Source organism: Lissotriton helveticus, chromosome 3_1 (genome assembly GCF_964261635.1).
Source record: "Lissotriton helveticus chromosome 3_1, aLisHel1.1, whole genome shotgun sequence".
Classification (NCBI taxonomy): Eukaryota; Metazoa; Chordata; class Amphibia; order Caudata; family Salamandridae; genus Lissotriton; species Lissotriton helveticus.
In genome coordinates, this window is record NC_136061.1 from 1,655,254,494 (window position 1) to 1,655,264,394 (window position 9,901).

Sequence of the window (9,901 nt, forward strand, 5' to 3'; positions counted from 1 at the left end):
GGGAAAGAACCCCACCTGCGAGAACCCCGGTGCCCACCCGGGCCCCCCAGCCATTGGAAACAGTAAGGGCCTCCCAGCCCCGCCCCCCGAGGCCCCTCCCGCCACCTGACCCGCCTGGGCGGGGGTGCCCACCTGGAACTAGTGGACAGGTCGAGGGGGGAAACCTCCTCCTGACCCCTGACCTCCCCGGGAATGCCCCCTGTCAGGCCAACCCCAGGAATGCTTGCAGCAGCCTGCTCCCCGGACCCAGACGTCCCTGCCCCAGCCGGGGCCACCCCCACCTCCGTTGTAGGCCCAGAAGAGGCATCCTCCTGCCCCGCCTCCTGCTCGGCGCGGGCCGGCACCTGCAGGGGATCTAGAAGGGCAAACGCGGGGGGCGCGGGCCCCACAGCGGACCCCGTCGCCCCAGGCGCGAAGTCTAATTTGGGGTAAGCACGGGGGGCAGGTTCTTGCGCTTCCCGCCCCTCGCCGTGTCCCTGTGCACTCCGCCCCCCCCTCGCTCCAGAAACAAGTCCTCCGTGTCAGGCTCGTCGTCCTGACACGCCACCACCGCGGCCGAGACCCCGGCCGAGGCAGCGCGTGTTCCCCTGGTGGCCCCCACCCACGCTTGGCCCAGAACCCCCGGACGGAGCAGGTCGTCCCGCCCGGCCCGCGCAAGTAACAGCAAGGCCTCCCGGACCTCCTGAGACGTGACACCCGACATCGTGCCGATTCGCACGCTTCCGGCGTGTCAACACTGACCCGGCTGCCGTGAAACAGCCCCCGGCGCTCACTGAGATGACCCCAAAAAACCACCCAGCTACTCAAACCTCAACCACTAAGCTACCACTAACCTCCCTTTCGTGACCCTCCCGATGGTGCCAGGCGCAGGAAGAGGAAGTTCCCTTCCTCCCCTGCGCCTATATACCCCACCCCCTAACTCCTCCCTTTCCCCTACCTGGCCTATCAGCGCGAATGACCCCGGGGGAAGACTAGTCTGCGACTGTGCTTCCCCCGGGGCCCGGCACTCTCACTGCAGCCCACACCTCCTCACTGTCTGACATGGTAATGGGGGAGGGAGGGGCCTGCACACCAGTCACCAAAGACGCCCCAGTAAATACTTTCTGACAGCTTGAACAACCGCAAACCGCCGCCACCACTGCCACCACCGCCACCACAGGAAAAGACAGTGAAGCACCACCGCAAGAGGGAAAAACAACGATGACATTGACACACCTCGGGCACCTCCGCCGCAATTGTCCTCCCGCTAGCCTGCGTCCGAATGTCGCCGAATCCCTCCCCCTGCCTAATCACCCACACTTGCCCCTCATGCGGCCGTTTCATTAGCGCGCAAAAGCCCAGGTGGAGACCGGCTCGCGCCCTGCTCCACCTGGGTTCCCATTTTGAAGAACATCTATTTACCTCACTGGACCTATAAGGGTTACCATTGAAGTCATATCACAGTTGAGCATGATAATTCAAATCTCAACTGCAAATAAATTACGTAAATTATAGTGCGATATCCAGAACAATACAGATTTTATAATCAGAGCATTTGCGTAATAAATAATTCACAGTCTGTAGAAGACACACCAACCAAGTGTGCTTGCTACAAATAGCTCGTAGTGATACAGTGCAGTGCTCAAGTGAAACATTGTGCAAAAAAAGAGAAATCATTAAAAAAGCAAAAATCAGATGAGTAACAGCTGTCAGAGCTTTAGATGAGGCCTATAGTATTTCCAAAAAAGAGGGAGTACAAAGTATTCCCTAGCGTAGCCTTCTAGAGACAGTCCCAGCACAAGAAATGTTGATGTTTCAACCCCATTAATTTAGAATTTGTTGGGTCATCATCAGGTCAAAAACAATTTCCCTCGACAGGGGAGGGAAGGGAGGAATGAGAGGGAACGCGGCACTTTGGATTGCACCTTGCCAATCAAGTACAAATCAAACAAAAACACAATTCCGAAGAATTTAATAGTGGACCCCGGGATATTTTCCAGACATTTTTGTGCACGCTATAGGTCCTGTGTGTGTTCAAAAGATTTAAAAACGTGTCGATAATCCCTGACAAACCTAACCGGAATACAGATTGAGGATATCAGCATATGAAGCGTTTCAATGTGAAGCATGCTAATGAATGTGGTAAAGAGAAATTGAGGAATTACATTTTATTTTGTTATTTATTTATTTTTACTTACGAAATTACCTGGTTTAGAAATGTTTTTTTAAATATCTGCACTGAGAATGTCAAGAATATAAAGAGAATACCAGAAGTTACAGGCATACAGGTGTGACGGAGGGGCCGGGGAAGGAAGGACTCGACCAAAAAGTGCAGTCCAAACAAGGTCTTTATTGGTAACAGAAGGGGCTTGCCCTGTGGCAAAGACACGGTCTACTGAAGGGTTCCTTCTGTCTATTGAGGCGTCTTGACGTGGGAAGAGGCACAGCAGGGTCCCGTCGTCCTTTTCCTCGGGGTTTCAAGGCTCCGGATACAACCAGGGAGAAAAGAGACACAGGAGAGCCTCGTTAGTGAGGTGACCAGGGAACGAGTATGAGAGGAGGGAAGGGGGAAGTGAGGGATCACCAGGTTCCACCACCTTGTGTTCAGCGTCTGATGAGCATGTGCGGGGCTCCGTGGCCACCCTCGTCCTACCCTGTCCCACCCCGTGCAGTGAACAACCCCTGTACACGTCCTCGTACCTTGGCTAGCCACACTTCTCCCCTGGAAGTGTGGCAGGGCGGCACGTGGGTCCGTGGGCCTCCTGGCTTGTCGCGTCTCTCCTTCTGTGAATCCGGCGTTGCTTTTCTCTCCGTCCGTTACCCTCGGCGTCGGCGTTCTCCTCGCGGGTCGGCGTCTTCCCATCAGGTATCGCGCCTGTGGACGTCTCCAGCACTTCCTTATTCTCCTCCGGCTCTGCTGATAGGGCCGTCGGCGATGACGTGGACGCACCGGATAGGTTGACCGGTGGAAGCGTCAGGGGACTCCCCCCTAACGTCAGAGATGGGAGGGACCACAGCGGAGGCAGCGAAGGCAGCTCTGACCCGCTCCACGCCACATCAAGGGGATCCTGCGGACGGGGCGGAAACGGACAGAAGTTAGAAGGTAAGCCCCGTCCGTCCAAGACAGGGATCCCGTCCTCGTGACACATCCCACCCCCAGGAGTGACCCGATCGGGGGAAACAGGAAAGCGGGACAGAAAGTCAACGTTCCCCTGCAGAGAACCCTTCCGATGCCGGACATCAATCTGAAACGGTTGCAGAGCCAGGAACCAACACAGAATCCGATCATTGGTTCCCCTATTACGCTGGAGCCAGGTCAAGGGGGCATGATCGGTGTACAAAACAAAGGGCCTCCCCTCGAGATAGTACTTCAGTTTCTCGACCCCCCACCTGACAGCCAGGCATTCTTTTTCGATGGTTGAATAGGCCTGCTCACGAGGAAACAACTTGCGGCTGATAAAGAGGACAGGCCTTTCCACACCCTGCTCGTCCTCCTGGGAGAGGACGGCCCCGATGCCAACCCCAGAAGCATCTGTCTGAAGAATAAATGGTTTGTTGAAGTCAGGTGACACAAGGACAGAGGAGGAAGTCAGAGCGTCTTTCAAGGCTTGGAAGGCAGTTGTGTGGGCGGAAGAAGGAGGCGGTAGAGAGGAGGATCTGACGGTTTTTCCGAGGAGGTCAGTGAGGGGACCGGCCAAGTGGGCAAATTGTGAAATGAAACGGCGGTAATACCCCACCAACCCTAGGAAAGCCCTGAGTTCTTTTTTCGTGGACGGGTACGGCAACGCCCTGATGGCTTCGAGTTTTTCGGTTTGAGGCATGATACGGCCATCCCCTAGAAGATAACCCAGGTACTTGACTTGCTGGAAAGCTACTCTGGATTTCATCGCATTGATATGGAGATTGGCCGCCTTTAGGCTAGACAAAATGTTTCTTAGATGGTTTATGTGTTCGTCCCATGTCTTACTGAACACAACAATGTCGTCAAGATAGGCTGACGCATAAGATAAGTGCGGAGCCAGTAGGGTGTCCATAGCCCTTTGAAACGTGGCTGGCGCCCCATGCAACCCGAAAGGCAGAACCGTGAAGTGGTAGTGTCCCGAAGGGGTAGAGACGGCTGTTTTTTCCCTATCTTTTTCTGCTAGTGGTATCTGCCAATAGCCCTTGGTGAGGTCTATGGTGGTGATGTAACGGGCCTCACCAAGGCGCTCCAGCAGTTCGTCCACCCGGGGTAATGGGTACGCGTCCTGTTTGGACACCCTATTCACGGCCCTAAAATCAATGCAGAAACGGATGCTCCCGTCCGGTTTTGGGACTAATACTACCGGTGAGCACCAGTTGCTATGGGAGGGCACAATAATCCCGGCGTCCAGCATGTCCTGCACTTCTTTCTGGAAGGCAAGACGTCTTGCTTCGGGGATTCGGTAGGGTTTTTGTTTTACCACGGTGTTAGGGAGAGTTGGAATGTGGTGTTCTGCCAGATGCGTATGCCCCGGTCGATCAGAGAAGATACCCGAAAAGGACAACAGAAGAGACCTGACTTCTTCCCGTTGTTCCGGGAACAGTTCCGGGTTTATAGGGGTGTCTCCAACCGTATGGGTGACGTCTGGGACCGTAGATACGACATTAATGCTCTGGGGAGGTTTGCCCAACCACTTCTTGAGAATGTTAATGTGGTACATTTGAGTTTTTCCCCTTCCCAACTGGACAAGATACGTGGTCCTCCCTATTTTTCGGACGACCTTAAAGGGACCTTGCCATTCCTTTCTCATTTTGTGTGACGAGGAGGGTAACAAGATAAGAACCCAATCACCAACGTCAAGTATTCTCCACTTCTTGCCCCTATCATAAAAGGCCTTCTGTTTGGTTTGTGCTATGGCCAAATGTTCGTGTGCCAGTGTTCTGAGCTTGTGTAACCTGGTCTGCAACTGGCGGGTATAGTCTAATAGAGCCTCAGCTTCCTGGGCTCCCTCAGCTTCCCAACTATCTTTTGTTATTTCCAGAAGAGTCCTTGGGGCTCTTCCGAACAACATCTCGAATGGGGAAGTCCCTAAGCTGGACTGTTTCTGACTACGTAGGACAAAGAGGGCAAGGGGCAGCAACTGATCCCAGTTTTTCCCGTCCCCAGACAGAAGTTTTTTTAGGGTGAGTTTTAGGGAGCCGTTGTATCGCTCAACCAATCCGTCTGTCTGGGGGTGGTACACAGATGTTTTAATGTGGGTGATGTTTAGCTGCCCACACACTTGTTGCATCAGACTGGAAACAAAAGGGGTGCCCTGGTCCGTAACGATTTCCCGGGGAAAACCCATTCGGGAGAACACTTCCACGAGCCTCTGGGCTATGGCGGCTGAAGTGGCTGCTTTCAACGGAAAGGCCTCTGGATAACGAGTTGCATAGTCAACAAGTACAAGGGCATACTGATGACCTCGAGAGGATTTAGGTAAGGGGCCAATAAGGTCCATTCCTATGCGATCGAACGGAACCCCTATGATGGGCATGGGGACCAGAGGTACAGGAGGTGGTGTGTAGGGATTTCGTTTTTGGCATATCCTGCACTCCTGACAGTATTTTTGGACCTGTGCGTAAACACCGGGCCAAAAGAAATGACGTAAGATGGCCTGACTCGTTTTTTCTGCCCCTGAGTGACCTGCCAACAGATGGGCATGGCCGAAGAACAGTATTTGGTCGCGAAAGTCGTTCGGAACCAACAGTTGGAGTTCCGCACCAGCTTTGGCGATTCTATACAGCAACCCATTTTTCTCCACAAACGTAGGAAAACTTTTGGTGGACGGATCTTTCCCATCACGTGCTACCTGCCACGCGTTGGTGAGACTTGCATCATTCAACTGGGCCGTCCGAAAATGCGTATCCCTAGCCCATGGTTCTGAGGCTAGTAGGGTGTCCTGGGGAGGAGACAAGTGTTGGAGGACCTCAAGTAACAGAACAGAAAAGGAGGGATTGTCTGTTCCTATAATGATGGATTCGGGTAATCTGGACATAACCCCCAAGGTAACTTGTTGTCCCTTTCCTGAAGGTGTGTATAATGTGACTGATGCTACTGGGTATGCCTTCACGTCGCCGTGTAAGCAACGGATATGAACCTGCTTCCCCGGAATGAGGGCTGATGGATCTACCAACTCCTCTCTTATGACTGAATGTTTACATCCCGAGTCCAACAGCGCCCTTATAACAGTGCCATTAAGGGAAACCCTTACGTAGAACGTAGTTCCGGTTTCTTGTGCATAAAGGATGGATCTGGGGGCGTAGCTCACGTCCATTGGTTCATCTTCTTTGTCTTTCTTCCTCCTACAATACCGGGCTATATGTCCCCACTCCCCGCAGTCATAACATTGAGGTCCTGTGTTTGGCAGTTCTGGCCTTTGTACACGCAACCTAGGTGGCTCTGGCAGGGGTTTTAGTGGTTTCTTTTCCGGTTTACCGGGAGGTAGGGATTTAGGAGGTTTCTCGGGCTCCCTCACATACGGTCTCCCTTGAGCCCGAGCGTAACAGGTGGCCATCTCTATGGCATGGTCTAATGTTAGTCCCGCATGTTGTTTGAGCCACCGCTGGGTGCTATAAGGGAGTGCTTCAATGAACTGTTCAAGGTATATCTTATTCATAATTGCATCTATGTTACCGTCCTGGGGTTTGAGCCACAGATCGGCGGCCTCCTTTAACTTGAAGAACAGTGTCTTGGGCAAATCCCCTGGTGCCCCTTTCTCTTGCCGGAACCGAGTGCGATGGGTTTCCTCGTCCACCCCCAACCTGTCAAGGATGTACTGTTTAACTACAGCGTAGGCAGTGGTGCCATCTCGGTTCACCGTTTGATAGGCCGCCTGTGCTTCCCCTATCAACAGGGGCGCCAAGTAGAACGGCCACCTATCCCCCGGCCATGCGCTGGCTCTTGCTGCTCTTTCGAAGTTCAAGAAGAACGCCAGGGGGTCTTCACCCGGGGTGAATTTCTGCAATGGAACCACCGTGCCTGGGGGCGGGGCGGTGGCCCTTCCTTGTCCGATGACAGTCATTAACTGGGTCTGACCCTCGGCCAGTTTCAGAATGTTCTCAGACTGGCTTTGGATGGCCATTGTGAACGCGTTCCGGTCTGCTTCCATTTGGGTCAGTATATTCTCCATCCTGTGTCGAATGGGGGGCTCCTTTGAAGCTCCTGGCTGGCTCGCCAATTGTGATGGAGGGGCCGGGGAAGGAAGGACTCGACCAAAAAGTGCAGTCCAAACAAGGTCTTTATTGGTAACAGAAGGGGCTTGCCCTGTGGCAAAGACACGGTCTACTGAAGGGTTCCTTCTGTCTATTGAGGCGTCTTGACGTGGGAAGAGGCACAGCAGGGTCCCGTCGTCCTTTTCCTCGGGGTTTCAAGGCTCCGGATATAACCAGGGAGAAAAGAGACACAGGAGAGCCTCGTTAGTATGAGAGGAGGGAAGGGGGAAGTGAGGGATCACCAGGTTCCACCACCTTGTGTTCAGCGTCGCTATGAGCATGTGCGTGCGGGGCTCCGTGGCCACCCTCGTCCTACCCTGTCCCACCCCGTGCAGTGAACAACCCCTGTACACGCCCTCGTACCTTGGCTAGCCACACTTCTCCCCTGGAAGTGTGGCAGGGCGGCACGTGGGTCCGTGGGCCTCCTGGCTTGTCCGTCTCTCCTTCTGTGAATCCGGCGTTGCTTCTTCTCTCCGTCCGTTACCCTCGGCGTCGGCGTTCTCCTCGCGGGTCGGCGTCTTCCCGTCAGGTATCGCGCCTGTGGACGTTTCCAGCACTTCCTTATTCTCCTCCGGCTCTGCTGATAGGGCCGTCGGCGATGACGTGGACGCACCGGATAGGTTGACCGGTGGAAGCGTCAGGGGGCTCCCCCCTGACGTCAGAGATGGGAGGGACCACAGCGGAGGCAGCGAAGGCAGCTCTGACCCGCTCCACGCCACATCAAGGGGATCCTGCGGACGGGGCGGAAACGGACAGAAGTTAGAAGGTAAGCCCCGTCCGTCCAGGACAGGGATCCCGTCCTCGTGACAACAGGTGAAGCACTTCTTGTGTGGCCAGTCAGTGAGTGGCTGAAAGCTGGCTCACAATATGATTGTTGCTCCTGCCACATAGCTTGCACTGGCGTTTCTGTGCTCACAGTTCTCCAGAGTGGTGTTCCAAAAGTTGTATGGAATGTGAGGCAGGAAGGGCGGCTGTGGAGCAGTGGCGTTCAATACTGGATGAAGGACATCAAACTTGTGTTTCTTGTTTGTATGCCTAACTGACGCCATGACTTTCAGGGAGAAGGTGATGACTGGCCTTATAATCTCCAAGAAGGTGGTGTATCCAGGGAAGCCTATCTGAGATTCCCAATCCAAGATGGAAGAAGGGGTTTTCCTCTGATGTCAGTTCCTGTTTAAATCACATATAAGGAGGCATCTATAAGTGATGGATGCATTGAAATACACTTGTTCCCTTATTTGGTGTCCTGTTCATTGCCCATTTGCTACTATTTTTATTCTTGATTTTTGATCCATTCTAGCTGTAGGTCAGTTGCATTACTTCTGGGTTGTTCTTGCTTGGCTTTTCCTCATACCTGCGGTTACAAGGAAATTTTTGTCTTGCTGTTCATCTCTACATTAATCATCTACAATCAAGAGCTACAAGATTGTAAATCAAGTTTTTTAGCCTTTGAGGGTGAGACACTTGGCACCTTCCACATGTATCATTTAGTGTGGGTTGATGCCGTGGCTACTGGGAAGGAGCAACATTTCCTCTATTAATCAACAAGGTAATTCAAGAGACATTTTCAGTGTTAGTCCTCTATAGTATTTATAAATGCTACTAAAGATAAGTTTAAAAAATGACAGAAAGGAGTGTTCATTTTAGGATCTCAGTCAATGATATTCTGGTATCAGGGTATTATCCTCTTGATTTTTTGAATTCTTAGCTGAATAATGAGATCAACATTGTATTTTTGTGTTTAATTGTTTTTGAAATAATGTGAATGGTTGTCTACACATTAACTCAAGATACCAGGAAACCGTTAGAAATGCCATTTTTATTTAAAGGGTGCCAGGGTGAGAACTTGTGGATCAAAATTTCCTTCCAAAATTCACACTGAGTGTTTATCACTCTTTTTCAGTAGTCCATAACAACAAAATAATATGGTGTACATTTGGGATGCACGTTTCACCTGTATGCTGCATTAGCTTGCATCAAATGTTCCATTGCCATTTTTTGAACATCTCAAATTAATTTCAAAGTCCAATTCTCCAAAAGACCAAATACAGAGATAGGGATGGGGATCATTTTAGATTTGCAGCGATAAGTACAAAACAACAAGGAACATTGCAAAAAATGATGTTTTAAATTGTTGCCGAGGAATGTAACCATAGGAATGCCTCTGTACCTAACAATGATAAGCACTACTAGAAACTTTAGGAAATGCTTCAGTTTCCTCAGGATGCAAGACTAACCCAATAGCCAACACATTTACAACAATAATTATTAACCACTGGATTAACCACTAGGTGTGGGTTATGAAGCAGCATGCTACCGGCTATGAACGGCTTCAACACCTCATCAATGGTAGTTAGTAAAATATAAATACAGTTACAAACCACACAGTAAGTATTTATTCTTGTGATGATTAACTCTTCATCTGTTCTGCTTCCTCCATTGACATTCAAGCTGATTGGCAAACTTCTAAAGATGGTGAAAAGAAATGAGGTCTCCAAACAGCAACTCTGGAGTGAATTAGATGATTGAGATTGCAGTCTACATAGCACATTCCTGTCATTAGTGTGGCCTGAAGCACCTACGTGAAGTGTTCTCCGAGAATGACAGGATGCTCAGGTAAGTCATTAGTATTTATTATATACGAGCAGGCAGCCATGTCTGGTTCATCTTCAGTTACCTCAGGTCTGGCTACCTGCCAGTTATACAT